This window comes from Astyanax mexicanus, chromosome 21 (genome assembly GCF_023375975.1).
Source record: "Astyanax mexicanus isolate ESR-SI-001 chromosome 21, AstMex3_surface, whole genome shotgun sequence".
Taxonomy (NCBI): Eukaryota; Metazoa; Chordata; class Actinopteri; order Characiformes; family Acestrorhamphidae; genus Astyanax; species Astyanax mexicanus.
The window spans coordinates 2,823,895-2,841,054 of NC_064428.1; the positions used below are offsets into that span (position 1 = coordinate 2,823,895).

The window sequence follows — 17,160 nt, forward strand, 5'->3', positions numbered from 1 at the left end:
TTATTTATTTATTCATTTATATAATTATTTATACATTTATATGTGCATTTATTTTTTTATATTTATGTCATTTTTGGTCCTCCATAGTAAACACGCCTGCTTTGGTTTTTCACTCTGCTGACCTGCCTGCAGTTACAGCGTCCGCTCTCAACTCCTCCCTCCTTCTGATCTATAAATCATGCAGAGTACGTGCTGGATAGAGTCTGACTCGCTCCAACCTCATCAAACACTATAGTGATGCTTCTCTACTACAGGAACAAATATTCACAACTTTTACACTGAGAAATTAATTATATGCGCTCAGACTGCGGTGCCCTTTCACTGCCTCCGTTTCAACAAGATACTGATCACATCTGGGTAGATCACCTCTGGCAAACGTTTAAAATCAGACAAAAAACTTCTCTTATATCCTTATCAAGAGGATCAGGAAAAGAGGTTTTATCACTAATTACTAATTTCTTACTATAACGTGTAAGAAATACTATAATCTATGTTCGGGAGACTTGTGAAATACGCGCTCGTCATTTTGACAGCTTTATACTTGAAAACAGCGCCACCGGAAGCGTCAAAGGAACAGACATGCGCAGTAGCTCTGTTATTATTGAAACGGTCTATAAAGAAAAGTTACTTCTAGGGTTGCAACGGTATGAGATTTTCACGGTATGATAACCTTCTCGGAAAATACCGCGGTATCACGGTTATCACGGTATCACAGTTTGTTACATATATTATTAAACTGACCCTTAAAGAAATTACAACAAAGGTTTTTTGTTCAATTAACTATTTATTGTAGAAACCTGGAACAACTATATAGATAATGTCTCCTTAAAAAAAAAATAAACTGTACACCATTAGGTGAAGGAAACCAGGTTTTTCCACTACTCTTAAGGGCATTAAGGGTGTATAAAAAATAATAATAATAATAAAAAAAAAAAAAAAAAAAATATATATATATATATATATATATATATATATATATATATATATACACACACACACACACACACACACACACACACACACACGTCACACATTACATGTCCTCTAAGAAGTAAAGATCCTGTGTTTAAAATATTCAGTACAATTATTTAAGTTTAAATTATTTAATATCTGATAAACTGAGCCTGGGTCAGTGTCTGATCAACAACTGTTGTAAACGTCCGTTTTACTGCCAAGTTGGTATATAACCAGATAGAGGGGATTTATTTCTGAGTCTGGTTTTAACACATGAAAAACAGGCACGTCAGAATTTGAAAATGAACGCATGTAAATGAATGGCGTCTTTCACATCCAGTCCGGCCAGGACCTTTACACGGACACGTGAATCCGTCGTAGCACGCACTTCACGCCTGTACCTGCGTGCCCAAATTTCGGATAACTCAGCGCTTTTGCGGGCGCTTACCGCATGGGTTGTGCACGACTACAAAGAGGTTTTATTTAGGTTCAGATTAAAATTATAAACTAAACACATACTTTGCGCTGCACGGCGGGGTGGTGTTCATGGAGATGGGAGAACAGGTTTGACGTATGTCCACCTTTAGCTGTGACTTTACGTCCACATTGATTACAAATCGGATAACCATCCTCGGGTGCGTTCGGCGGGTCTCTGAAATAGTCCCACACTGCTGATTTTAGTTTAGCCTTTTTGTAGGCGGACGGAGATTTGTTTAGTCTGATGCACTTTCTGCTGTTCTCACCGCTGTGTGCTGAGCAGCTGAAGCGGAGCAGAGTTGCGCATGCGCGGGTGAGTTTCTCCGCTGGCTTGCGTTTTACCGGTAATAAGCAAACACACACGGTATGATAACCGTGCATTTTAATACCATGGTATACCGTGAAACCGGTTACCGCTGCAACCCTAGTTACTTCCTAACTAATAACATAAATACAAGGAGTAGCACCCGCCCTCTTACCTAGGGACCTATACAAACAATTCCTCTATGATATAAAAACGTACAGGTGCACCTATCTTACCTGTTTGCATACCCAGGTGGTACAGCCAAGACAGTGAGTAGTCTTTTAGCCAAAAAGAGGGGTTAAATTAACCACATTAGAGAAGTAATACAATAAAATAGGCTACAAGAGCATGTTGGCCTTTAAGCATGCCGCACGGTCCTCTCTCTCTCTCTCTCTGTCAGCCATCTTGGTTCAGGTCCTTTTGTAGTCTCCACCCACAATTCTCTCCCATTACTCACCTGAGAGAGAGAGAGACTTTTGATGGTCCCTTTCAACCAATCAACGGTCAAGCTGTCATCTTAGAATACAGTAAAATCATACATTAATCAATGATTAAAATAAGGTGACCACAATTGGATAAAAAAACAAACAAAAAAAATAGCTCATGTGAATTAAATGAACTCAACAGCAAAGCAAAGCTCCCCCTCATCGATTGAGCAAACGGCCTCGTCCCAGCACCACACAGATTTAAAGGCTGCTATATTCCACATACTTTTATAGTAATTAAAATCAATTAAAATTCTGGATCTGACCAGCCTTGAGAATGTCAGTGTGACGTCACAGTCAGCACTACCCGCCACCTAAGGATAAAATTAATGAGCTGACACTTGAACTTAGTACTCTTGACATATTTAAAACCAAGGATAAAAGTCTGGAGAGTAAAAGTGATGTTAAAAGACATAAAAACAGTCTTCAAAACATCAAATAAAGGAAGCAGCCTAAAACAATGCATAAAAGCATGAAAAACAGTTTCTCTCTGGGAGCAGAAAGGACACTGTGGTAAAATCTCAGGGTTTAAAACTGAAATAAAAGTGTTAACTGAGATAATACGTAAAATTCTCCACTGCAGATCAGCAACTTTCTTAGCTAATGGTGGTTTGTACAGTGCTCTCCACTCAGGCTTTACATCCTCACTCTAGTTAAAAACATCACGCCATGGAGTGTCAGTCCTACTGTGCAGTAGTTTTTTATTCTGTACCTTTACGCAGGCTCTGTACAGCAGTTTACCTGACACTGTGCTCAGGTTCATGCAGGATTCCCCCGCACACTCCAGGAGGGGGCCCTCAAAATCCTCCGGCGTGATGTTGACCTCAGGAAACGGGTCATCCTCCACAGGGCTGACCACCCCTGCACTGTAGTCCCTCACCTGTTCCCGCTCCCCCGGAGAGAGCGCCGACCTCCAGCCCTGGAGAAGACGAGCCACCAGCCGCAGGGATCTCATCCCCAACCTCACCGCCATGTCCTCTGCATCCGCGAGATCAGGACCTGCAGCATCCACCACATGACGGAGGGTAGTGACCCCGGAGGACAACACGACTCTGGTCAGTGCAGGGGTGACAGTCCCGCCAAGTCCAAACGAGTACCACAGATCAAAGGTTCCTCTAAAATCCAGTGTAGTGATAATCCAGTCTGCAATTGTCTTTTAAAAAAGTAAAAAAAAAAAAAATTCTAAAAAGTCCCAGGGAAAAAACAGGCAATGCAGCAAAGTTCAAAGTTTAAAAATCCATTAAAAACAAAGTCCTGTCCATACCCAGATCTCCTGCTGCTTTCAGAAGCCTGCATGAGACATCCCTCCAAACCAGTTCCGCAGGACCAGCAAGGAGTCTTTGAATGAAGTGAAGCCGGAAGGCAGCCGTCCTGCTGGCCGTTCTCTTTCGGCAGATATAAAAGTCCTTGTGGAACCCAGTGCAGGCGATCCCAGAAGAAATCCACTAGCACAGCCTGGAGGTTCGCCAGGAGATTGGGAGGGGGGTCCACACATAACCATTTCCATTTTCTGAGACAACCTTTTACTTTTTTGACTACACCATCCCAGTTCTTTTCAGTACAGGTGCTGTCCCCCAAATATACACCCAGGTACACATCAGCCCATCAGGATGTACAGGTTCCCCACCATCCCAATGTCCATCTAAAACTGCTTCACTCTTAAGCCATTTAACCTTTGCAGAGGATAAAACCTTAAAATCATTTAAAATATCAGCTAAAATGTCTATATCTTTCTGGGTACTTGTTAAAACTGCCAGATCATCAGCATAAGCAGAGAGACATACAGGAGTATTACAGCCAGGTACAGTCAATCCAGAAATGCAGGCTCTTAGCTTGACTAACAGGGGTTCAATTGCCAGAGAATACAGCATACCAGAGAGAGCACATCCTTGTCTGATACCCCTGTGTCAGAAAAAGAAGCACATAAACCACCGTTAACTTTTAGTACACTCTCGATTTCATTGTACAGAACCTTTATCATGGCTATGAACCCAGGGTTGAACCCAAAGTTCTCCAGAACTTTCCACAGATAGCCGCGTTCAACCCGGTCAAAAGCCTTTTCCTGGTCCAAAAATAAAAGACCAGTCTTCAAGTCCAAAACATCCCGAAGTAAATACACAATAGCTGCGGTCCAATCTGAAGGGAGCTGCCCAACTAGGCAGCATTTTCAGGCAGCATAGGCACGCTCCCGAGAAAAGGACTGTCCCATTCGGAAGGTAGCGTGTGCTCCTACCTGGGCAGCTGCCTTATTTTACCCCGATTCTGAAGGCAGCGTGAGATGTATCCTTCATGGCGAAGGCAATCCCATGATGCATTTCACCAGCACAGAGTTCCAGCGCTCAGATTTAAAAACATGGCGGACGGAGCCGGCACTAAGGGGAGTTTCTGTACAAATGTAAGTAATTCCCTCCTGTATTTCCACTCACCGCTGCGTGGGTTTATCAGACTAGTATATTTTAGACTGTTTTAAGTTGTTTTCCAGTGTTGTTTTTGCCTGTACTTTATTAAATGTAAGACCTGACCGTCTGAATCTACCGTTAGCTTATCACGCTAATTTACCGGGTAAGCTAACACGGATCTAGCCGCCTTACAGAGTACCAAACGCGGCTGCAGCGCTGAGGAAACCCCCGCTAGGAAACTAAGATAACCTGGCCGCCCAGTATAAAACCTTTAACTGTCTTAAGTCACTGTTACGTATAACTGAGTGGTTTAATGTGTAAATAGTTTAATTGTTAGAGGGAATAACTGTAGATTAACCTGTAATTCAGTGATTTAATGTGTAAATAATTTAATTGTTAGAGGGAATGACTAGATTAACCTGTAACTCAGTGATTTTATGTGTAAATTATGAGCGTGTTCTCCGTAAACCGCTGTTACTAATTCAGATTATTTTGTCCACAGGGATGAATGCGGGCGGCAGCGTTAGCTCCCTTTATGAAGATTTTTTTTCTTTTAATTTAATAAAGTTTTCTTTCTTAACATTATTATTTCTGCTTGTTGTGTTTTTATTTTCACTATGCTTATTGTAGTATCACATATCAACTAGTGAGTATGGGTACATTTTAAAATTTAAAGTTTATGAATCATGTTATGTTTGTGTTTTATGCAACTAAAAGGTAAAAATAAATTAGCTGACTGTATGAATGTACTGTTGTGTGAAACGTAGCAGGAAGTGCAGGTAGGGCGATATATAAATAATTTAATAAATAAATAACAAAGAAACACTGAATGAGGAACACGAAACAAAGATACACAAATAACCATAAACCAAAACAAATCAGAGAACATAAACTAAACCAACTAGAGAAAAAGACAATAAATAAACAGGGAATATATACAATGGAAATAAACTAGAAAAATAAACACTAAGCAGGGGTATCTACAAGGAACTAACTGAAATAAACAAGAGACTAGAAACATAAAACTATAGATAAACACAGAGACTAAGGGCGCGAGGAACAGAGGCTATGAAACACAGAGAGACAAACGACAGGGGAAGGTGCAAAGACCGACAGAGACAAAGTGGCACAGGGGATCTATATAAGGAAACAAGAAACACTCTAGAATTAGAAACACCTGGGGAAGGGGCGGAGCTACAAATGAGACACAGGTGGAAATCTACTAAGACGGGAGACACAGGGGAGCACAGGTCACGTGGGGAAGACACACAGACACGAGACAGGGCTAGGACCTGACATTGATAATTTAGCTCTGATGGCTTATACAAAATATTTATTATATTATGGTTTCATTACTCGTGCATTTCTACGAAGCATATAATCAAAATTAAATTAAATACATAAATAAAACTGACCATACTCTGAGTATGAAGTGAGGAAAAGTGTATAATTAAAGTAAATCATGAATATTTAAGTTTATCTGTAATATTTGGATGAGTAAAAGAGAAATAGCTGCCGCTGCATTGAGAATTTTCCCGAGGTAAGTGATCATTACTTTAGTTCTTTATAAACAGCTAACGGGCACAGCACGCTAGACGTGATGACGTATGCTGACTCCAGAGCGTGTCCCGAACGCGCTGCCTAATAAGATCCCTTATGGGTGAAAATGCTGCAGAGCGAGGGAGCTGCCTTTGAAGGCAATGACAACCTAGGCAGCTCCCTTCAGATTGGAACACAGCTAATGTCAAATATAGACCTACCAGGCACACAGTACGTCTGGTCAAAATGTATCACCTGCGCCATCACCTTCCCCAGTCTTGAGGCCAATGCTTTTGAGAGCAGCTTGCAGTCCGTGCACAGCAGAGATACAGGTCTCCAGTTCTTCAGGTTGGCCAGGTCTCTTTTCTTGGGCAGCAAGGTAAGGACAGCTCTCCTGCAGCTTAATGGAAGACTTCCATCACAAATGCTGCTCTGGAGAACCTCCAGCACATCTTGCCCCAACACTGACCAGAATGCTGTCAATGCCAGGTGCCCTGCCATTATCCATACCCAGGAGTGCCCCGTGTACCTCTTCCAGAGATAGTTCAGCATCGAGCACCTTAGCAGACTGTTGCTCAAGTTTGGCCATATTCTGCAGGAACCTGTCCTCCACCTCCTGTGACTCTGACCACTCGCTCTCGTACAGCTTTGAGAAAAAGCTGACTGTCTGCTGGCGAATTTCAGCAGGTTCTGAAAGGAGATCCCCTGATTCTGTTTGCACAGCATGCATAAACCTTTTCTGTCCATTTTTTCGCTCAAGACCAAAGAAGAACTTAGAAGGAGCGTCCATTTCAGTTATGCACTGAAAACGTGAGCGGACCAGCGCCCCCTGTACTGTAATACCCAGGTCAGCCAAAGAGGCTTTTTTGCTTTTAAGAGCGCTAATATGCTCTTGATTTCCTGTGGCCTTGGAGTTCCACTATTTCAATCTCCAGAGCTTTAAGAGATCTGGTTATGTCCCTCGTGACATTGAGAGTGTACTGTTGACAGAATATTTTAATCTGTATTTTGGCTATGTCCCACCAATGCTGAAGAGAAGGAAAAGATGTTTTTTGTGATCTTAAAACATCCCAAAAAAAGGTAAAAGACTCTTGAGAAGAATTAGAATCTTCTAAGTGCAGTATTAAAATGCCAGTATGCACTTTGTGGCTTAACATTACACCCACTGATAGTACACACGACTATTGAGTGATCAGAAAAACTTACAGGTGAAATAAAACACTGTGTAAAAGCAGACAACTGATGACTAAACCATTAAAATCTAGCCTGGCCAATGAAAGTGCATTACCCCGACAGTGGGCCCATGTATACTGTTTTTGTCTAAATTGGAGATTTCTCCAGATATCAGTTAGATCATGTGCCTCTAGCATCTCACACAAGCGCTTTCGGGAAGCAGCATGTGGTTCCGCGTGGTTCCTGTCCATGCTGTCCGCTGTACAATTAAAATCCCCACCCAATATTAAAAAATCAGTGGGATCACAGTTTGCCAAAACATCACTCAATGTGTCTAAAAACAGCATTCTGTCAGCTGCTGCACAAATAAAAACAAAAAACACAGTTTTCAAAACAGGCTCTCACTTTTATAAGCCTCCCATTTAAAATCCTCTACAGTGTAAGAAACAGGGGTAAAATTAGGTGAAAAGACAACAGCTACTCCACCAGAAAGAGATGTATTGTGTCCAAGAATAGTTATTCCCCTCCACTCTTTAAAAGCTTCACATCATGTACAAACTGTTCAGTGTCTGGAAAATGGTCCTCCACCTGAACACCCCACTGCCCTTTAGTGAGCCGCAGGAACCTCTTAACTTGTTGTGCAGTGTACACTACAGGTGTTTTCTTTTCTTCAGAGTACACTGACCAGAGTCAGACATATAGCCTTCCAACTCCTGACTAACTTCTGACTCCACCTCCTCCACCACCTTCACCTCTTTTTTAGCCTGTTTTGCCCCTTTTTCATTAGCCTTGCATTTTCTTTTATTACGCTCAGCTTTAACACCAGGTCTAACTCATCAGCTCCATCCTTCAAAACCATAAAAACCTGCCTTCTACAGACATCCCAAGTTGCAAAAGTTGATTTCAGGGAGGTTAAACCCGCCCTTCTTTATTTCAGAACAAATTCTCCTAAAGCGGGAGCCGCCATGCTCAAGCTAAACACACACACACACAGCCCCGAGCACACACACACTCACTCTTTCACACTAGCACTCAAACACACACATATACACACACACACACACTAACTAAACGCTTCAAAAAACAAAACTGAAACGAAAAAACTCACAGAAAAGTTTGGCTAAACGCCAACTGCTCCTCGCACCGCACTCCTACCTCGCCGCTCACTCGCGCATGGGCACGGAGAGAGAGAGAGAGAGAGAATCTGCAGGTAACAGTAACATCGCCAAGCTAAGAAATGCCCTATCACTGCATGACACAGAAAAATTAGTCCATGCCTTCATTACCTCAAGGCTAGATTATTGTAATGTGCTACTGTCTGGATGTTCCTGCAGTAACTTAAATAAACTTCAGCTAGTTCAAAATGCTGCAGCCAGGGTCCTTACTAAAACTAGAACATTTGACCATATTAGTCCAGTACTATCAGCACTGCACTGGCTTCCAGTCAAATTCCGCATAGACTATAAAATTCTCCTGTTAGCGTATAAAGCCCTACACGGGCTCGCTCCTGAGTATTTACAGTGTTGGGAAGTAACGGATTACATGTAACGGCGTTACGTAATCAGATTACAAATTATAGGTAACTGTAATCCGTTACAGTTACTGCTTCAGTAAATGGTAATCAGATTACAGTTACTCTGCTAAAATTAAAGGATTACATTGCGGTACTTTCCTATTTTTGCTCTTCCAATCCAACACTGACAAAACGCAAATAACATTTTGCGGTGAAATCGCTCTGATATGACAGGGAACTGTCTGCCCCTCCTCCCGTCTCGCTGCGCACACACACACACACACACACACACAGGGAGGAGGGGCAGACAGCGGCTCCGCACACACAACGAGACGAAATTAACTGACATTTTGGTCAACGAATAAAAACGAGACGAAAACGTTTGGCAGGAACGAAATCCAATCAGAACTGATTTAGTTCTGTGAAAGGTAGGGACCAGTTAAGAAGAGATCCAATCACTGCTACTTTAGCGAAGGTGGCGCCGCGCGCTCAGTTACAAACCCGGGAATTAACCTGTCGATACTTACGGAGCTCGACTGGAAGTTAACTCGTTCAGCAGGGAGAGAGAGAGAGGAGAGGCGATATATTTCTCTTTTGACGTCGCGAAAAACAAGATAACGTGTAAACCGTGTGGAGCGACTCCATTACCGGTAAAAACACCACTAATCTTTCAGCTTCTGCAGAGCAGAGTCACACAGATCTCCATGCAGAGATCCGCGTTTTAATACTGATGTTATTTCATGAGCTGATGTGTTTAACTCGGCAGTGCACTAAAACACAGAACTGATACAGAACCCTAACTCATTAAGATCAGATCATCTGTTTAGTCTCACAGTGGGAAAGATATAGCTAGTGTTAAAGCAGGAACAGGTCAGAAAGGAACTCAATAATATAACCAAAATAAAACAATAAAATAAGTGAACCCAAAAGTCTGTGTAAAGTTCCTTACAGCACTTTCTCATAAGTTTCTCACTTTAACTCATGAAGTCTCTCAGTACATCCTGAGAGCATCTCTACAGGACAGTGTGTGAAGGTGTGTTTTTGATCTCATTTATAGACTGTAGCTCCAGTAGGTGTGCTGGGTTAGTGCTGGAGATAAAACTAGATCCTTTAAAAGCTGTTTTTGCGTCTACAGCTCTGTTCAAACTATAATTTAACTATTCAGATTTTTAATGACCTGATTTCTAGAGCAAAATGCTTTAAATGTAAAATATATATAGTCACACACCTATAATAATAATAATATACATTAAATCATATAAAAAATATATTTCACTTTCAAACATTAACAATATTACTCAAGTGGTTATTAAACGTTTCATTTCGTATACGTGTATAGTTAATAATTCAAGGGAACTGATGAAAAATCATTTTCATTTACACCCTTTACATTTTAGTCGACTAAATTTACTGTAATTTTAGTAGACTATATTCTTATGACATTAAGTCGACTAAAACTAAAAACATTTCAGATGACTAAATTGTGACTAAAACTAAATGCTATTTTCGTCACAAGACTATGACTAAGACTAAATCACAATTTGTTGTCAAAATTAACACTGGTGGCAAACCTGCAAATAGATAGCTTACAGTTGTTGTTACATTGTTTGGTTTTAAATGGTTTTATTATCAATTTATAGAAGTGTTTCATAAAATTGTTTGATGAAATGGTTTCATAAGTATTTTTATAGAGTGATTGAAAAGGCTGTTTTAATTGTTTATCTATTTGTTAACTGGAAAGAAAAATAAAATGATAATTTGCAATATGTGGTTGCTACATTCATTCAGGCTTAAAAAAATGACAATATTTAAAGTAATCCAAAGTAATCAGATTACGTTACTCACTTGAAGAATTTTTTTTTTCTATTTATTCTGGTATTCACTTTTCTTATTATTTTGTTTACCTTGTTATAATGTACCTCTGGTAATTATCTTGTATATTGATCTTATATTGAAAAGCACTTTGAGCTACATGTTATGTATGAAAGGTGCTATATAAATAAAAATTATTATTATTATTATTATTATAACTGATTACGTTACAAATTACATTTTGAGTGATGTAATCAGTAATCTGTAAGGGATTACATTTTAAAAGTGACCTTCCCAACACTGAGTATTTACGAGACTCGTCTCCTATTATGAACCACCACGATTACTCAGATCTCAGGGTGCTGGTTTCTTAATAGTTCCTAAAATTCAGAGGAGCTCTGCAGGAGGAAGAGCTTTCTCTTATAAAGCGCCTCAACTCTGGAATAATCTCCCCGAATATGTTCGGGACTCAGACACAGTCTCAATCTTTAAGTCTAGACTGAAAACTTACTTGTTTAGCTTAGCTTTTGGTAATTAATGTTTTTCCCTTTAGATAAGGCTGCAGATTCAGGGGTTCATGGACAGAGGGAATTGTGGGTAAACTGAGATGCTGGTGCTGTTGTTCTCCCACTGCACACGGTCACTCAGGTTTGTGGACGGTGGAGTGGGTGGATGCCAGTGTTTCAGGGAGCCTCCATGTCTATGTTACCTTCTGGCTCTCTGCCTTTAGTTAGGCTGTTTTATTTAGATCTGTCGGAGTCATTAGCCACACTCTGATAATGTTTTATATTCTCTGTTTTACATAAATCCAGTTAAATCTAATTCCACCTCTCTGCTCCTCCGAGTTACTGACTGCCCACCTGTCTAACCCGATATCGATGTTGGACCCTCAGGCTGTCGCGTCTCCTGTCCGGCCAGACTGATGGAAGTTTCTGAAGTCAGCTCTTCTCCACCACCACCACAGATCAGCTGCTCATCGACCATCTTACTCTCCACTACAGATTACACCCAAGCCATTAGTGGTGCTGCTATACTCCTGAATATATAAAACCTATATGGATGTATAAAATACTTTTTAAATTAATTTAAAAGCTGTTTGATCAGTGGTAGGATGGTCCCCCTTTAATGTGAGTCTTGGTTCCTCCCAGTGTTTCTTCCTCCTCCTGCAGCTCTGAGGGAGTTTTTCACTGGGGGTTCTGTATTCTGTATTTTCTATGTTTCATGTTTTTGCCTGATTCTTTGTCCTGTAATCATGTTTCTGTAAAGCTGCTTTGTGCCAACACCAGTTGTAAAATATACAAATAAATTTCATTTCATTTGATACAGGGAGAAGTGGTGAATCCTCCCCTAAGAATTGAGAAAACCCATTAAGAACCAGATACAGATATATGCAGTAAAGGTCAGTAATGTAGCTGCTGGTTAACTAGTTAACTTTAGGGCTTTATTATATGTCTACAAAAAGGGCAGGTGGTGCAGCATTAATAATTATTGTCCATTGCTTAATTCCTCTGTAATGGAGAACTCAAATAAACTTATTAAATTTTTCCATTCCACCTTAAATGCTGTAGCCTCTGCTGCCCTTTTGTACCAGGTGGAAGGTGAAACGATAAAAAAAATGGCCAGCTAGTCACTGAGACGAACTAGAGGTGGTTGTTATGAAGAAAATAGCCATAAAACATTAAACTACATATTAAACTATGGTAATATAGTGGTTATCATTATTTTTAACCTGGAAAATACTCAAACTTGTGGGTTTTCTTTGGTTGCTTGTGCCGCCATCTTGTCAGTAATTGTCAGACCTTTGTTTTTAGTGTGTTTCTAAAAAATCTCTGTTTGCTAAGTGCGGACCACGCCTTATAGAAGTAGAAAAGGAGGAAGAAAAAGGGGAGGGAACTCGGGGAAATTTGGGCTGGAGTTCTGAACTGCGTGCTGAAGAAGCGTGCAGTTATATCCCCCCCTTTTTATTTAATGAGAAGTGGAAGAGTAGAAAAAAGGGGGTTGTTGGGGAGGAGGTGGGTTGCGAAGTTTTCGTCACGAGAGGTAGTTAGTTAGGGGAGGTATTTATAGGACGGTTGATTGATACGGGGTGGAGTTAGAACGTAGAGTTCGGGCGTGGTCCTTCTCCCAAACTTTTGTTATTACATAACATCATTTTGCTAAGTGCGGACCACGCCTTATAGAAGTAGAAAAGGAGGAAGAAAAAGGGGAGGGAACTCGGGGAAATTTGGGCTGGAGTTCTGAACTGCGTGCTGAAGAAGCGTGCAGTTATATCCCCAAAATATGGAGCTTATAATGAAGCTAGTTTGAGATGAGCCTGTCAAATCGTCTGGTTTGGAACGGATGTATAAGTGGTACGCCTGAGAAGACCACCGTCCGAGAAGCTTGATGACGTGCTCGGGGATTCCTTGTCTGGAGGCGTTGGATGCTGCACCGATGCGGAATGAGTGGGCGGAGAATTGGTCTGGTGAGTAACTGTTGACTGAAAGGATGCGGCGGAAATGTGTGTGGAACCAGTGCCTTGTGATTATACTACCAGATTCCGTAGTGAACAGAGGATCCGAAGGTGATGCTTGTTGAGAGAGCCGGAGATTTAGGTGGTGGACGAGTGGTTCGCACGGGCTGAGGGGTGAGACAAGTTTAAACAGATGGAGGATCGTGGTTTTGCCAAGTTGGTCAGTTTTGCTTCGCTTGATTTTAAAGGTGAGAGTATCCGAGTCCAGGATGCTGAGATCTGATATGAGGGGGTATGAAAAGGAGTTGTGGGAGATTAAGTGAAGTGAATTCTGAGCATCTGAGGAATCCGAAGTATGCCAGGAGAAATAGCGATTGGAGCGTGGAGGATGTTGTCGGAGGGTAAAAGCCTGATCGGAGGGTTTGAATGCAACGATGGAGGATTTCTGGTGAGAAGGGAGCTCGTTCGTGTGAGGATGGAGTTTCTGATTTTTGGATTCCTTTCAGGAGAAGGGAAATTTGAGGGTGATTAGAGGAAGGGTGTGGTATGCCAGTAATTAGTTTAGTGAAAAAATTGATAGCTGCCAGATGGACTCTGAGTGATGAGGAACGGGCTGAATGTTGAGTGTGAATGAAAGTAATATAAGCTGCTATTACGGATGGATGATGAGAAGGGAAAGATATATTATGTGTGGAGTGGAAATTTTTGTATGCTTTCCAGCTTGACCAGTAAATAGAGAGTGTCTGTGGGGAAACGGCTGAAAGGATGGTTTGTTGTGCTTGGAGGATTAGTTCGTTCAGACGGGGGTTAGGTGAAGTGTAGTTAGTGAAAATGGAGGTACCGGCGTTGGGTTGCAGTCTGCATGCGGAGCCAAGGATCTGAATTTCTGGAATTGAAAGCGAGAGAGAGAGTCAGCAATAGAGTTGGATAAACCTGGGATGTGGACAGCTTTAATTATAAACTGATGCTTAATGGAGTGCCAAGTGAGGCGACGGATAAAAGGCATTATGTCTAGCGATTTTGATCGACTTTTGTTGATGTGGACCGCGGCGAGATTGTCTGAATGGAGTAAAATTGATTTTCCTGACCATTCATGTCCCCAAAGGAGGGCAGCGACGAGGACCGCATATAAGTCCAGAGAGCGCAGAAGAATCGCGCGGCTGCGCAGATGAAGTTCTCCGGCCAAGCAGAAGCGACCAGAGGAAGGAGCGGCATCTGTGAATAGCTTAATATCAAAAGAGCTGGAAGCTGCGTTGACGTAGAAGAAAAACCCGTTCGATTGCAGAGGAGGCACAGCCAGAAATGGAGCTCTGACGTGCAGTATCAGTTGAGCATAACGAATGGTGGAGGGCTCGGACGAAAAAGCCAAGCGGAGGAGGCGGGAAATGAAAGAACGACCCTGGGTTCGATTTTGGGTTGTGAATAAAGTGGCCGAGGGGGGAAAGACGGTGCTAGATACGGGCGGGGAGACTTGAAAGGAGGCGGAGGCCAGAAAGATCCCAAGAAACTCGAGAGATGTGGAGGGACCAACGGAGTTCTCCGACGGCGGGGCACGGAGGCGAGTGAAAGCGCTGGTCAAGGCTTCAAGACCCATCGAGAGGGGCGAGGAAGGAGGACCGATGACGAAGTTACCCAGGAGGTGGAGCACGAACTGGGGCCCGTGGTAAGCAAATCCAGCAGAGCGCCTTAGCAAAGGAGTCGAAGCTTGGGGTTACTTTGCACCCGAAAGCAAGGTGAACTGAAAAACGGACTCTGAAAAGGCGCCAGGAGTCAGGATGGAGAGGGAGGATTTTGAAAGCCGAAACCACGTCAGCCTTAGACAGCCAGGCCCATCGCGGGATGGGGAGCTTCGTCCCAGGGTTCCAGTGGTGGAGATGAACCGCAGCGCGAGCTGAGAGGGGGCGGCGCTGTAGATGGAGAATGAAGGTCATGAAGCTCCAGCAAGGAGCTGAGCGGGTGCTGCAGCCCGGTGAGAAACGGCGAGAGAGGAGGCGGGGAGAGAATTGACGGAGTAAAGGAAGGAGAAAGGCTGGCTGGAAGGGACGGGTTGGAGAATAGTGTTGCCAACTGCTCAGTAAGGAAAGTAGCCATTGGCTGCAATTTGTGATTAAAACCCCTTGAATGTTAGAAATGTTACAAATGAACTCTAACAAATGGACTACGTCTGTTGCTTTTATAAATAGGCAGAGACTTCCGAAAATAACTCAATTTTAACGTAAATTACATGATTATTATTTATTTATTTATTTATTTATTTATTTATTTATTTTTTTGACAGTCAGCAGCGGCTTTAGGTATGCGCAGTTCGTTGCAGCGTGTTTGAAGAGCGGTGTGAGTGTGTGGTCTGACTGAGACTGCGCTGTGAGTGTCGTGGGCGGGGCTCGCGGCAGCACCTGCTGCTCGCTGAGGAGAAACTGAAGAGCATGTGTGTTCATTTAAACTCTCAATAACAAACAAACTACGTTGGCAAGTTGGCAACACTGTTGGAGAACAGCAGGAGGAACGCAGAAATGGAGAAGGAGGATGACAGAGAGGGGGTTCGAACGACTGAGGGGAAGAGGGAAACGAGAGAGACGAGAGAAACGAGGCGCTGAGGCGAAGTTGGTGCCGCGCCAGGGGTGCGAGTGCTGCAGCAGCGGCGAGGGGGTTTTGGACGACTGAGGGAGGGGGAGTTGGACGACTGAGGGAGGGGGAGTTGGACGACTGAGGGAGGGGGAGTTGGACGACTGAGGGAGGGGGAGTTGGACGACAGAGGGGAAGAGAGACGACAGAGACGAGGCGATGAGGCGAATTTGGTGCCGCGCCAGGGGCGCGAGAGCTGCAGCGGCAGCGAGTTGAGCGGGTGACGTCATCAGGCCGCGACGCCGGTGCGGCTCATGTGCGCTGTTCAGAGGTCCAGTGAAAAGTTCCGCTTTTGGAGCAGAACGGGGGGAAGGGACGCCGCTGCCCTTCAAAAACCCGCTGCAGCTTAACAACAGTCCAATCGGACATGCGAGAGAGGGGCCCAGGGCCGGCGAGGCCGGCCGAGGAAGACGGGCGTCCGGAGCGGCGAGCCCGCGCAGGAGGAGTAGGGGAAGGGGTAGAAGAGCGGCGGGAGTGCCGAGATCCGGGGGTGCACTGGTGAGGACGACCGACCCGGGAGGAAGAATAAGCAGTATCCGGAGTAGAACAGGAGTAGTCGGAATGGAGATTACGGAATTCAGACGACGAGCCCGGCGAGGCGGAGTAGGGGAAGGGGGAGAAGAGCGGCGGGAGTGCCGAGATCCGGGGGTGCACTGGTGAGGACGACCGACCCGGGAGGAAGAATAAGCAGTAGCCGGAGTAGAACCAGGAGTGGCCGGAATGGAGATTACGGAATTCAGACGACGAGCCTGGCGAGGTGGAGTAGGGGAAGCGGGAGAAGAGCGGCGGGAGTGCCGAGATCCGGGGGTGCACTGGTGAGGACGACCGACCCGGGAGGAAGAATAAGCAGTAGCCGGAGTAGAACCAGGAGTAGCCGGAATGGAGATTACGGAATTCAGACGACGAGCCCGGCGAGGTGGAGCAGGAGTGGAGACAGGCTGGCCAGGAGGGAAGAGGTCCTCGTCGGAGGCGGTGAGTTAAAGGTCCATGACGGAGAACAAGCTAATGCTAGCAGGCGGGTGCGGCAGATTCGACTGATGCGAAGTTTTCGTCACGAGAGATAGTTAGTTAGGGGAGGTATTTATAGGACGGTTGATTGATACGGGGTGGAGTTAGAACGTAGAGTTCGGGCGTGGTCCTTCTCCCAAACTTTTGTTATTACATAACATCATTTTGCACACGCAAAACACTGGCAGTGCTGCGGGGTGAAATGAAATGGGCCCAAGACAACTATTGAACTAAATACTAACAAATATTAACAGTAGGAAATTGTGTAGAAATATCCTAGGCTTCTTCCTGTTATATTTAGTTTTTATAAGCTACAAAGAAAATTGTGCATATACTGTAGTGTGTAATGCACAGTGTCATGACCCCAGTCATTTCCTTTTTAAGCTTTTTGTTTTTTTTTAGTGATTTGATAAAATCAGGAA

The 17,160-nt window shown here is 43.5% G+C and overlaps 1 protein-coding gene across 1 annotated transcript in view; it reads left to right on the top strand.

Annotated features, from left to right (window-relative positions):
• LOC125785743 (uncharacterized) overlaps positions 1 to 17,160 on the top strand; it is a 399,129-nt gene that overhangs the window by 248,577 nt on the left and 133,392 nt on the right. The gene's annotated exons all lie outside the window — the stretch shown is intronic.